Source organism: Rhynchophorus ferrugineus, unplaced genomic scaffold (assembly GCF_030347505.1).
Source record: "Rhynchophorus ferrugineus isolate W39M unplaced genomic scaffold, kcgeb_rfMv2 rfM10, whole genome shotgun sequence".
Taxonomy (NCBI): Eukaryota; Metazoa; Arthropoda; class Insecta; order Coleoptera; family Curculionidae; genus Rhynchophorus; species Rhynchophorus ferrugineus.
Genome location: NW_027472589.1, coordinates 27,588,686 through 27,604,084, shown reverse-complemented (window position 1 = coordinate 27,604,084; position 15,399 = coordinate 27,588,686). Strand labels below are relative to the sequence as shown.

The window sequence follows — 15,399 nt, the reverse complement described above, 5'->3', positions numbered from 1 at the left end:
TGACGATGATTGATATTCACTGGTGGACATGTTCTTCTACGCAGGGTAAACGTTATATGCGTAGATTTTGTTTTATTGGCTTTAATGCGCCATGTCTTCAACCATAATTGTACTTGCTCCAGGTGGGTTTGTAGGTTTATTGATGCTGTGACTGGATCTTCATAGGATGCTAAGATTGCTGTATCGTCTGCATATGTTGCCACAGTAGTCATTTTTGTGGTGGGCAGATCAGCCGTATACAGAAGATACAGTACTGGACCCAGTATACTACCTTGCGGAACTCCTGAATATATGGGATTTAATTTGGTATGTTCATCGCCTTGATTTACAATAAAATGTCTGTCAGTGAGATACGATTTTAGTAACTGATAGTCCGGATGAGGGAGAAGTTTCTTTAGTTTAACCTGCAAGCCCGTATGCCATACTTTGTCAAAAGCCTGAGATATGTCCAGAAAAGCAGCCGAACAATATCTTTTGGCATTTAGGTCAGCGTTTATTTTGTTTACAAGTCTATGCACTTGTTTGAAACGCTTACAAATGAATTCATATGTTAGACATTTCTCTGGGAAGAGTGGCTTCATCATATTCAATCAATCATATTAAACTATCTGAAAGTTATTTGAGAGATTGAGCTGGGCTTTCGTCCAATAAATCTTGCAAATCTTGTTGAATCACTAATATCAAAATCACAAATTTTAAGTCGTTAGTATTTTTCAACAAATTGAACTTATTGACTAGACTTGTAGGTTAACGTGGGTTCCGAACCACAGGCAGGCGAGTGACACCAGCCCAGAATATTTCTTGTCGGATTTAACACCCTTGTTTATAGACTCAATCGAAAAATAACAAAAAAAAAGAGACCGATACCTTAATAATCACAAAATATTCTCTTCTCTGTGACACTTAGACAGGTCCGCGAGGTCGCCCGGACAAAGTTAACAGAACCATCGAGTATGCGTAGCGCGAATGACGGATGATCTCTCGAAATGTCAGTGCAGTCGCTCTTATTACGTCGTATTTCATGTCCGAATAGGTCCCGTTTTGCAATTGAAAACGTTAAATGGTCCATTAACCAAGCCCGTCCGCTTGTTTGATTAAAACCGATAATTCTTCGCCCTCCGACCAACCACCCCCCTCACGCCAAACCTCTCGCGCGCTTTCAATCCAACAGGGTGTTTAATAAAAAACACTTCCGAAAGAATGAAAGAAAAACTGTTATCGAGAAAAGGGTAGACGCGGAAGTGTTTGAAGAGGAGAGGGAGGAGGTGTTTCGGATCGGCGAAAGAAATTGGGGGCGTTTGGGATCGAGGGACCTTCGAAAAGTCTGGATACCCGGAACTTTGTTTAATTAAATTATCCAGACTGTAGAGCAAATTTCCTCGGGTATTGATTTAGATGTTGCCCAGCGCGACAGTCAGTTACTATAGTTCGTCGACGCTTAAAGAGATATAGGGATGGACAACTAATATATACAAAATATTTATTTATTAGTAAGGTCACCATTTGCTCTTAAAATAACTGGAATTCCATGAAATAGATTCACAGAGTGTCTGAATAGTTTTCAACGGATGTTATTCCATTGTTGTACCAAAACATCGCCAACTGCTTCGACGATGCTCGGGATGGAAAATAACTCCTCACTCTCTGTCCTTGTCCTGGAATGTCGGAAGGTTGCTTGGATAATTATGCTTAAAAAAACCTGACAAATCGTCAGAACAAGTTGCAATTTTACAGCCCTATTTTGCTGCTCTCTGCGATATCAAAATGATTTCAGAAACTGCTGTTAAAACGTATTAAATCATTTAGAGAAATACCAGATTTCCAGTTCGGATTTCGAAATCACCACTCGACAATCGACCAAGTGCACAGAGTAACAGTGGTTGTTGAAAAGGCATTCGAAGAAACGAAATACTGCCCTGTGATATTCCTGGACGTCTCATAAGTTTTTGACCGGGTATAGTATTTGGGATTAATCTACTAAATGAACAAATCGCTACCGCGGAATTACTGTCGACTGCTGGAAATATCTTTTTGAAAGGAAATTTAGAGCCTTGTATGATATGGGGCATTTTCAATACTTAACTAAACTTATATCGGCTGGAGTTCCACAGGGTGTTGTCTTGGGATCACTCCTATATCTGCTCTATAGTGTTGATATTCCAAGAATAAGAGAAATACTACTTGAAACATTTGCCGACCACACAGCTATCATCGCCAAAAATATATCTGTGTCCAAGGTTGTCGAAAAAGTACAAGTAGTGGACAACAAGATCTACGAATGAACTGGAGACTCGAAAATACAGCTTAATAGATCCAAATCTGTCCATGTTAATTTTACGTTACGGCAAAATGACAAAAACGTAATTATATCACTTGACGGATGCCCGATTCCTCAAGCAGATTCAGTTAAATACCTCGGCATACATCTCGATGGTAGGTTAAATTGGAAACATCATGTTAGACTAAAATCAGATTAGACTCAAAGTCAAGCAATTGTACTGATTAGTTTTTTTATAACATCTTTATTAGATACGCTTAGTACAATCTTAATTTACAATTAATTTATTACTACTTTTCCTATGTACTTGGATTAATTAACAAGCAAAACGAATGAGAGAAAATACATCAGAATGTATTCCTCAATTATAAAATTATACTTATTATTAATTATTAAGTCATAGCTATAGTTTACACTAATAATACACACTAAATGTTCACCCAAGTTCGTATGGTTTTGTTCGTTTCAATCTCCTGACATCCTGCGCGCTGTCCAGCAGTTGTATTGCTTCCACGTTAGTATGATTTAGTAATCTTCTTTCGTGTTTCAAGGCGAAATCCTGCACAACTTCGCAAATCCATTTGATTTCCAGGTCATCGTGCAGTTCTTGATTGGTTACATAGCGATAGGCATTGGTAATCAATCGAAGAACCTTGTTTTGACAGCGCTGTATGACTAATTGATTTGAAATTTTAGTGCAACCCCATATTTGCACCCCATAGGTCCAAATTGGCTTCATAATTGTATCATAGATCAACCTCTTTGATTTTAGATCAAGTTGAGAGTATTTTTCGACTAACCAGTATAGTTGTTTTATTTTGGTTCTAATGTGTTTTGCTTTTTGTCTAACGTGATGCTTCCAATTTAATCTACCGTCAAGATGGATTCCAAGGTATTTTGCTGATTCTGCTTGCGAAATCGGGCATCCATTGAGTGATATAATTAAGTTTTTATTATTTCGCCTTAATACAAAATTAATGTGGATAGATTTGGGGCTATTAAGTTGAATTTTCCAATATTTTGTCCATTTGTAGATTTTATTGACTGCCACTTGCACTTTTTCTATTGCCCTAGGCAGAGATATATCTTTTGCCATAATAACTGTGTCCTCAGCAAAGGTTCCAAGAAGTGTTTCTTTTGTTGTTGGAATGTCAGCAGTGTAGAGCAGATACAGGAGAGGTCCTAAGACGCTACCTTGTGGAACTCCAGCCGAGATATTTTTAAATGTCGAGAACGCCATTTCGTGCGATACTCCAAATTTTCTTCCGAATAAATATGACTCCAGCAATTGACAATAGTTACGCGGTAACAATTTGCTCATCTTACAGATTAATCCCAAATGCCAAACCCGATCAAAAGCTTGTGAGACATCCAGGCATATTGCAGGGCAGTATTTATTTTCTTCAAACGCTCTTTCAATAGCCACAGTTCCTCTGTGCACTTGATCGATTGTTGAATGGTGATTTCGAAAACCAAACTGGAAATATGGTATTGTTACCAAATGTTTAATACGTTTAAATATCAGTTTCTCAAATAGCTTTGATATTGCAGGTAGTAGCGAAATAGGTCTGTAAGATTCGACTTGTTCTGCAGGTTTGTCAGGTTTTTTGAGCATAATTATTTGTGAAATTTTAAATCATTCCGGGACATGCTTCAGCCTTAAACAGACATTAAATATATATGTCAACATGATGATTGCTTTTCGTGGCAGTTCTTTCAATAATCCAGGTGAAATCTCATCTATACCAGGTGCCTTTTTAGGATTGAGGTTATCAATTTCAGTGGCAACTTCCAGTAGAGAAATTAGATTTAGATGTTAGGTAAATATTGTGCGAATAATTCAGCTTTTTCATTGTCGCGTCGAACCCATTCATTTCGATCATTTTTAATTGGCGGTACTCGAATAATTGTACTGATTAGTAAACAGATACTCTCAACTTGACCTAAAATTAAAGATATTGGGTTTACCAGTTAATCATAAAACCAATTTGGACCCATGGGGTGCAAATATGTGGTTGCACTAAAACATTAAACCAACTAGTAATCCAACGCACCCAAAACAAAGTTACGATTAATAACCAATGCTTATCGCTGCGTAACCAATGAAGAGCTGCACGATGACTTCGAAATCAAATGGATTTACGGAATTATCCAAGATTTCGCTTCAAAAATAAGGTTACTAAATCACAGCAACGTAGAAGCAATACAACTACTGGACAACATGCAAGAAATCAGAAGATTGAAGCGAAACTCGCGTTGGTTGTATATTAATACAAATACAACAGAACAATAGTAATAAATTAATTTGTAAATTAAGATTGTACTAAGCATATCTATTGTAAGAAGTGATTAATTTAAAAAATGTACAATCATACATATAAATCTATATTATATAAGTATAAATTCCCCACATTATCGTCAAAATAGCGGCTAGAAGCCCAAAGTTAGATAAAAAAACACTCGAATCGAAAATAGCGACTGAAATAGTCGATAGTAAAAAGTAGTCTAGTAGTCAATTTCAAAACAGTCCATAGTTCCCAACGCTGGTCGTATCGTTAACTTGATGCCTCCTCTCCTAACACCACCACCCCCCTTCCTCATGATAATTACGAATGTTTCGTTCCATTTTCTCTTTAAATATTTAAAGAAACTTATCCGCCGAAGAAGAAAGCCTCTCTCACTAAGTATCCGGAATAAACGGACTGTTAAGGCCACACAAAGACCTTTCGTAATGCTTCCGCGCGAAGTTTTATTGTCGGGGTTACGGTTGCTGCTCTCGACGTTGTTGCTCCTCCCGTTTCTAGCGCGTTTTATCCCAAAAACACCCCCGATGGACTGTATGATATAAATGGATATTACGTACGGTTAATGACGATGGGGGAACAGCGACGGAGTATCGGAGAGGATTAGTGTGTCAGAATGTTCCTTTGACAGACTCGCGTGATTCACTCTTTTCAGATGCTTATCGAACTGACCCAGGCCACTGGCGTTCGTGTGATCTCAGCGAGAAAGTATTCGCCTTTTGTTAGGGTTTATATGTCGAATGGGTGAATTAAATTCCTATATATTATCAACATTTAGCAGGGGAAAAATTTAGTTACAAAAAGAGTATTCCGTATTTCAAAATACGTATACGTATTTAAGTCCATTTATTTAACACTGTATTATTTCCTAACTGTAGTGGTCAATAATAAAAAGTATTCTTCGAATATTGTCCTTCAGTCAAAGCATCAATAAACCTACAAACACACCTGAGTGAAATACAAATGTGGCTGAAAGCATGACCACGTATTTAAACCAATGAAACAAAATCCAGTCATATAACTTTTAAGCTCCATAGAAGAACATGTCCACCAGTCTATATCAATAATTGTCAACTCCTTCAACTAATTGTCTCATAAGCAGAGCGTTCTTGCTTGTATGCACCTAGACCGACGCCTAACTTGGAAGAAGCACATACTCTCTAAACGGAAACAACTAGGACTTAAACTCTACCAAATGTATTGGCTTATCGGGCGAAAATCCAATTTATCCTCATTCCAATCCAATCCAATTAAGATATTACTGTATAAATCTACACTCATTCATTACTATTTCATTAAAATAGTACTTACGTGTATATATATATATATATATATATATATATATATATATATATATATATATATATATATATATATATGATATATCATGTTATTGATCGATACACTTTTGCATACGCTTAAACCAATTTTCAAAGCATTTATTCTCTTCCGAATTAGGTATCTTCAAAACATGATTTTTGAACGCTTCAATAGCTTCTCCGGGCGATGAAAATCGTTGACCACGCAGTTTATTCTTCACGGATGGGAACAAAAAGAAGTCATTGGGTGCCGAATTAGGGCTGTACGGCGGAAGACCTATCAATTCGATGTCTTGAGTGCTCAAATAGTCTCTTGTTTGAGCCGATGTGCGAGAGCTCGCATTGTCATGATGAAGAACAATCCGGCGTCTCTTGTTTGTTTTCCTTATTTCACCTAAGACTTCTGGCGAACAAATGGTTGTGTACCAATCAGAATTTACTGTTCTACGATCCTCTAGAGGCATTGTTGAAATATGACCTGTTTTCTCGAAGAAACAGGCCACCATTTTCTTTGAAGTGCTTCGTGCGCGAAAAACTTTTGTTAGAATTGGTTCATCTCGGAACACCCATACAGACGCCTGCTGCTTACTTTCGGGATCATACGAATATATCCATGAATTGTCTCTTGTCACAATTTTATAAAGGTCTTTCGAAGCACCGCGATTGAATTTCTTAATCATTTCTTTGCACCAATCGACAAGAGCCTTTTTTTGAGCGATTGTCAAATTGTGTGGGATCCAACGCTAACATAACTTTCACACAGCTAAGTGTTCATGTAAAATCGCATATATGCTGGTGGAACTAATGCTTAGAGATGCCTCAATGTCACAATAGGTGACATGACGACCTTGCTTAATCATTTCGCACACAACATCAATGTTTTCTGGCACAACACCCGATTTTGGACAACCTTTACGAAACTCGTCGAACAGCGAACTACGACCACGATTGAATTTACTAAACCAGCGATACACGGTGGTTTTTGATGGAGCTTCATCGCCAAAAGTCAAATTAAGTTGATTGATGCACTCTTGTTGTAATAATCCACGTCGAAAATCGTAAAAAATCATCGCACGAAAATGTTAAAATAAACAATGTACATATATATATATATATATATATATATATATATATATATATATATATATATATATATATATACAATAGAAATTGAAGTTCCTGCAGAACAAAATAACGTTTGTATTTTAGGCTTGTTAAAACATACCGATATATTTTCCAGATAAAAGACCTTCATTTTCGTCGTCAAAGTACTAAAACTTGCAATATACATATTTTAAAAATAACAATTTGTAGATATTTCGATATTTTTTCGTAACGTAACTCGCTGTGATTGATATAATTAAATAATATTATTTATTTCGAACTAAATACAAAAATAAATGTATTTTTGTAAATCCATTAATGCGATTTTATTCGACAAATGCAACATTTTTGTGATTAATGATTACTAACATACTATTTTACAGGCATATCTATAAATCTTCTACCATCAACAAAACTAATCATTATCATATGTTTCGGGAGATTATCGCGGCTAATCCTAATGTCTAACGTTCCCCATTATCATCAACTACGAGAACATAAAGAAGAAACATTTTGAAATGTGACCATTAAATATTAAAAGAGAAAATGTAGTGGAACTACACACGGAGTTAATATAATGAACACTATTAATATTAAACGAAAATGCTCTATTAACTCATGTTTAAAATGGGTTGCACTTAAGCTTAATACAAGTAGCAGTTTATTACATTCCTAGTGCCAATTATCGATAAACTAACAAAAAAGATGTTTGATGATTGTCTAATATTAAAGACGATATTTTGTATTATATCGAATGAGTATAAATTTAGTCCACAAAATTATAAAATGTGTAAATATGAACCCGCCCTTTTTAAGTAGTTGTTAATGCAGTTTTTTACACTTTGTATTTGATTACCAGATTTGATTGTCATACATTTCCGAATTTATCAATAAAAATTACTACAGATATGTATCGTTATTTTTCAGAAATGTACAGTAATCATAATACATACATTTTGATAATTTTAAAATAATTTAAATGTGTTAAAATACAATGGGAAAAGATCACGAAAAAACAACAAAATTTAGGTGCGAAATTGTAGACTAGTATACACATAAATAATCTACATATACATAACAGAATAACAGAATGGTAATTAAAAATTATTCAACAGTGAGTTTTTATAAAATTTAAGGACAGTAACGGTTCAAAAACAGGAATATTGTAAATAGTGTTGGGAACTATCGAGTGAAATTGACTATTGACAGTAATTGACTACTTTTTACTATCGACTGTTTCAGTCGCTATTTTTGGTTGGACTGATTTTGTTACTATTTACTATCGACTGTTTCAGTCGTACTTTTAGTTACTACTTTTGGTTTCTAGCTGTTTCATTCGACTGATTTTTAACGTTCTGGCTCTGTCGTTCAGGTCCACAGAACATTCAAATATAAAAGTAATTCTACTTCGTTTAAAATTAAATTATAAACTGCATGTTATGCATTATTATAGTAGTATTCAGTAATTATTTTTTACTTTTCTTTCTTAAAGTTAGTTCGTGAAGGAATTTATACATCTCCGTCATTTCCTCTCTCGCAATTTATACAGGAAAGGATTCGTACATTTTCGTCTAACATTACGAATTGAAAAAAAAAAACAGTCGAACCGTGCATTTGACTGAAAATAGTAATTACTATTTTCAGTCGCTAGTTTTTTTGACTGTCGACTGTTTTGCGCCTCGACTATTTCGACTGTTTTCAGTCGATAGTTCCCAACGCTAATTGTAAACATTCTGTCACAGGCAGCTCTAAAAGAGAAAGAGAGACATTCTGCATTGTATTGTTACTGATGGAAAAATTTAAATATATTACAATAATATGATGAAGCCAGGTAAAGCAGGCAATGTGTTGAGTGACATAAGATCCCAATTTAAAGCATTTTATGCAGAATATTACAATATGATAAATGTATATAAGTGAATATTATCAATATAACAAATTCAATTTTAGTTTATTTGTAACTTGTTAAAGAATAAGAAGAGCAGCTATGCAAACTGATTTACTAAAGACTCATCATCAAAGACTCAGGTCAGAACATCATTTATCTGAAGGACAGTTAAGTTTTCTTAAGAAAATATCGATATTTTGTGATGAGAGCTTATTTCTCTTATAGGGAGTTTTCCCAATCATATTTAATGCATCTTATGCAGAATATATAATATGATAAATGTATATAAGTGAATATTATCAATATAACAATTCAATTTTAGTTTATTTGTAACTTGTTAAAGAATAAGAAGAGCAGCTATGCAAACTGATTTACTAAAGACTCATCATCAAAGACTCAGATCAGAACATCATTTATCTGAAGGACAGTTAACTTTTCTTAAGAAAATATCGATATTTTGTGATGAGAGCTTATTTCTCTTATAGGGAGTTTTCCCAATCATATTTAATGCATCTTATGCAGAATATTATAATGTGATAAATGTATATAAGTAAATATTATCAATATAACAATTCAACTTTAGTTCATTGGAAACTTGTTAAAGAATAACAAGGAGAGCAACAGTGCAAACTGATGTACTAAACACTCATCATCAAAGACTCAGATCAGAACATCATTTATTTGAAGAATTGTTAACTTTTCTCAAGAAAATATCAACATTTTGTGATGAGATAAGCTCTCAATCACATTTAATGCATCTTACGTAGAACATTATATATGATAAATGTTTATAAGTGAATATTATCAATATAACTATTCAACTTTAGTTTATTGGTAACCTATTAAAGAATAAGAAGAGCAGCTGTGCAAACTGATGTACTAAAGACTCATCATCAATGACTCAGACCAGAACATCATTTATCTGAAGGACGGTTAACTTTTCTTAAGAAAATGTCGACATTTTGTGATAAGATAAGTTCCCAATCACATTTAATGCATCCTATGCAGAATAATAACAATATGATAAATGTATATAAGTGATCAATATCAATATAATAATTCAACTTTAGTTTGGTAACTTGTTAAAGAATAAGAAGAACAGCTGTGAAAACTGATGTACTAAAGACTCATCATCAAAGACTCAAATCAGAACATCATTTATTACATCATCATAGATAGAGGGATAGATCATAGATCAGAACATACCTCATTTAAAAAAATATTGACATTTGGTTGTATATTATTTTTGTATATAAAGATACGAATATTGATAGGGAGGGATATGAAATATTGATTAAAAAAAAGGCCAGAAATTATTCTTAAGCAAAACATGAGTATCTTTCTATAAAGTACAAGTGTTAATCATTGAGATTTTCAAATGGACAAAAGACTGAAAAATAATGTTAGGAATTGGAATGTGAAGCACCATTTTAGGTAAAAGCTGAGCAGATTAGTCTGAAAATTGGGTAATTGTACTAGTTAGTCAAAATTTAATTTGATTTATTTAATATTTATCAATGATAAAATGAACGGGATATCAAATGAAATAAGAAATCAGAGAAAAACAATAAAGCACGAGTTAACATAAATCATTAAGACGATCTTTACGTTAAAAAGGTTGAACAGAACTTTGGTTCTGGGAAATGCATATTGATCAATCTGCACTCACCTTGTTTGTTAATTTACAAATCCACTGTAGTAAAAAATTAATTTGCAGTTAAGATTGTGTTAAATATATACACACAATAGTTACACATTTTTTATCAACATTCAACATAATTTAAGAATATTCAATTTAAAATGTAATACATTAAAATTATTAAACGAAAAACACCATTGTATTTAACCAAAAAAACAAATTATATGCCCGATAAAACGATTTACAAGAGAAACTGATAACTAACCATAACATTTCATATATTAACAAGAACACATACAATGCATACGTGTATATAGTTAGTGAATTATATGTCCTTCAAAATATATGAAAAATCATTCAAAAAATGATAGAAAAAGTGAAATTACAATAATACAAAGAAACTGTTAATAACCGAAACAATTACACTGCAGCTGAATAATTGCGAAACGATTTTTTCAGCGGCATTGTTCGAAATTGCTTATTTTTGATTCTTGGAGTTCCGTAGTAACAAATGAATTCTTATATAATTCATTTAAATTCAGTGTTATTGATAAATAAAATAGATCATAAAAAACTGCTGCTATAGTTAGTATAATAGTAGTTAAATTTTAAATTACACTTATACGGGCATAAGGGCACTCATATATCCATATTTATATGTTTAATATAAAAAAAAATTGTTGACGTGGACGTATCACCAATTGTATATCTCAAACGATAGAACTTTCTTTTTACCAATGTGATCTTTCTGAAGTGAGCAACAGTAATCGCTCATCATGTTAATTATGTCATCGTCCCTTCGTCATTTTATGTCCTGATAAAACCGTTTCCCTTGCTCTTCACTTATGTCGCCTTAGTTGTTGATGGCTGAGCAAGAAGAAGCTTTGGATGAATGAAAATCCAACATATATATTTCACAAAAATATTTTAAGTTCACAAGCTCTGAGATAAAGTTCTATGTAAAATATTTTTCTTTTCATACCATTCTTTGCTCTACAGTCCCACAATTTTGTTGCTCAAAGGACAATTTTTGTATAAAGGTTTTGTTTCGTAAGCTTCCTTCATATGGACATATTAAGCAATAAATAACACATCATTTCATTTGTAGTAATAAAAGTATTTCTATAATATAATAATAAACTTGTTTAAACCCTTTACATTTGTTTTGAATGAGGATATTACTTTTTCATCATAGGACTGTGTTATCTTGTAGTATTAGTTTACATAAATTGACATTATTGTAAGAAAAAATAACAGAAACAGTCGTTTGTTTAAATATTTTTACCATCAAAATATTCGATATAAATGTCAGTTGTTATATAGCAACACTAGTTTAATATAATCCAGAAACATAAACGGCAATTATCTTATCAAAAACCCACACTATATTACTACTGTTTTTATAAATTAAAAGACACATAATTCTTTATAAATATTAATATAATAATAAAAATGAAATCATATAAAACATACGCTTGATAAGGAAACAGTATACTCCGAAACAATTGAAAATACTTGTGTGGTTAGACAATGCCGCATAACTTACCAAGTAAGTATATGTAACAAAAAGTTACATAATATTCTTAATAGTTTAAATAAAAATTAATAATGATCTTATGTTATTAAAAAACGATTTTTACTTAGTGACAAACACAAAGAAAACTTTTATATATTGAAAATCATGTAACTGGATAATCTACTTAAAATATCAGATAATGCTAGATACGTTATATTAGTAAAGTATCAAAATACAGGTAGAACGAGAAGAGTTTGATAAAATAGTGACTTTTGAATTCCCAGCACAGCAACTTTAAAAGCATCACTCTTGCCATCTCTGTCTGTCTCAACTGTCATCTATTACTGTGAGACAGTGGAGTAGCAGATCTATCGAATTTTAATGCAAATGAAAAAAAGTTATTTTCGTATGATGATTAAGCATTATTAGTGGTTAAAAAATCGGTTTACTGAGTTTCGTTTTTCCTATAGTTCAAATGAATTTGTCACGACAGAAACCATCAGAGAAATTTTGATATGCTTGAGCTGTCATTCATATCGATTATCTTGAAGTTTTCAACAGAACTGATATTGATTTGAAACAAAAACAACCGCATTTGGCGAAGAAAAAGTGTTGTTCCATCAAGGTAATGCACGTATGTAATAGGCATCACGGCAAAATTCAATAAATTGGGCTACGAACAGTTACTCCATCCAGTAAATTCTCAATATTTACCCTCCTCTGACTATACCTTGAGAAAACCGATTATTTTGAAGAAATAAAATATTGGAAAAAGGCTGAAAGTATTGAGTTGAACGAAGATCATGTTGCGAAAAGAACTATTTTTTTCAAAAAGTTACTACCTTATCAAACTGCCCTCGTGTAATAAGAGATTAAGTACTAAGAAAAATAATTCAGAAATTACAGATGTGAACAGATATGAAGAACTGACAGAAAATTGAAAATGTTGAGAATATGAAGGCTGTGTACTAATATCTGACTAAACTTCATTTAAATAACTAAAGGAAAGAATGTGCACTTATTATATTGAAGTTCTTGAATATATTCACGACACAATGTGATTTATATTTCGAAAGTTTGAAGTTTTAGATCAGATAATACATGTAGCAAACTCCATTCTTGAAAGTTGAAATTAAAACACAAATCACTACCATAAAATACGATTTTTATTAATAAACAATCAAAACGAAAAATATTTCGTATATTTTCAGGATATTAATAAATAAAACGTAATGAATTGTATGAATGATATAATGAATGAATAATTAATAATTATTCAGGGTTTCAGAAAATATAAAGAATTAAATTTGCCACACCAAATAGCTTACCAAATAATATTTCCACCATCATATTTATATATTTAAGACTTGTTTTTAAATTTAAGATACAAATATATCTTTAACAATACTTCACTACCACATTCACCTTTCACTCCTAAGAAATAACATCAGTAAATTAATTAATAAATCATTAAATTAATTATTTTCACGCGGCGACGATGAGGACTACACATTTTCCGATACAATCAATGATGAAGATAAACAAACGGTTCACGAAACATCGCGCCGCCTGTCTTTGGATCGTGTTAAAAGGCCAGGCCCACACGCAGAGGCGACTGAACATGTGTGATCGGTTAATCCGAGAAAACGCTTTAACATTTTTCCGTCTTCCTCTTCGATTTGGTCGGCGACGCTAGAGGGGCAAAGACACACGATCTTAAGTACAAAAAAATTACACGTCTAATATAGCGTAAATGTTTTCTATTTTTAACTCATAGACCATAAAAAAATGAAAGTTGGCATGAAAGGATTCCTGTGGACACATTTAGGTTACAGGGAAAATGTGTGTTTTGTATGCGACTAGATGGAGAAAATCAAGGAAATGTGTCACAGGATCAAGAACTATTTCCTATTAGCATTATTCTTATTGGGAGAAAAAAAAAGAGATTTTAATAATGATAGAGGGCAAATGATTTAAAAAACCGTCTAAAATTAGTAGTATATAAGAAGTTAACAGAATAGCAGATTGAAATGGAAAGGGAAAGAAAAATGCAACCCAAAAAAACCAGATAGACCTACGCTTATTAATTTCGAAAAGGTATTTGACAGTGTAAGAAGAGAAATACTATGAATTACACTAGAACAAAAAGCAGTAAGTAATAAAATTCTAAGGATAAACCCAGAAATATTCTATGGTATCAAAGGATATAAATGAAAGAAAACATTTCAGAACATGAAATCAAATACCTTGTAAATCCAAGCAAGGTTAAGAAGACAACAAGGAAGTTTAAGACCAAACCTTGTTTATAATATTAAATGATCAAATAATTTAAAAAACTCGAAAAGGGAAAACAGAACTACATATAGGGTAATAAAGAATAGAAATGTCGGTAGGAGCTCCCGCAGATCATGTAAATAATAAGTGATAGATCAGGATCTATCAATCTGATAGAGATGACAGAGATCTAAATAAAATCTAAAATATATGGAATATGACAATAAGAGTATACGAAATGATAATGAATAAAATCAAAGCTAGAATCTTGGAGATGGAAGAGCATGACCTAATGAATATCAAAATTGAGGATGTAGTAGAACAAATAAATGCATTTAAGTATCTGAATACAAAAATCGAAAGTAATGGAGGCCAGGAGATTTCGAAAGGGCATTTGGCAGTGTAAGAAGAGAAATACTATGAATTGTATCGTTCCGTCCGATTATTCTGGCTGTGACGGATGTTAGCTAGCTGTTTGCAACTATTGATGATCTGGATTCTCAGTAGCTTCAGTAGTTTTAATAGATTGTTTTAGCAGATAATTCTTCTTTCATCGTTTTAACTACAGATCATGAATCTGTGATCTATTTTCATGATTCTACTTTGCCCATTTTTGTCTATAATGTTGCATATATATACACACTATATATAAGGGTGGGTCAAAAGTACAGCTCCCATTATAATTGAGAGCTATCTTGATTATGTGACGTTTAGATTATGTTGTGTAGAAGTCCAAATTTTATTATGGAGACGAGTTCACTGCAGTAATGTAATCCTAAGGATATCTTATAAAATTGAAGATTTTTCGTCTAAATTGATAATGAGCGATGAAGCCCATTTTCGTCTCAGTGGCCACGTCAATAAACAGAACAGTCGGTTCTGGGGCAAACAGAAACCTCTATTAATTCATGAAACATCATTGCACCTACTAAAATCAACTTTATGGTGTGGTATTGATGCTGGAAACATCATTGGTCCATATTTTTTTGAAAATGACCAAGGTGTTGCAGTTGTCGTTACCGCCGAATGGTACCAAGGCATGATTTGAAATTTTCTTGTGCCTGAAATGGAAGAGCAA

General features: G+C 32.8%; 1 protein-coding gene across 10 annotated transcripts in view; it reads right to left on the bottom strand.

The window, feature by feature from the left end:
• Positions 1–15,399, bottom strand: part of trio (trio Rho guanine nucleotide exchange factor) — a 379,571-nt gene that overhangs the window by 162,805 nt on the left and 201,367 nt on the right. The window lies entirely within an intron of this gene.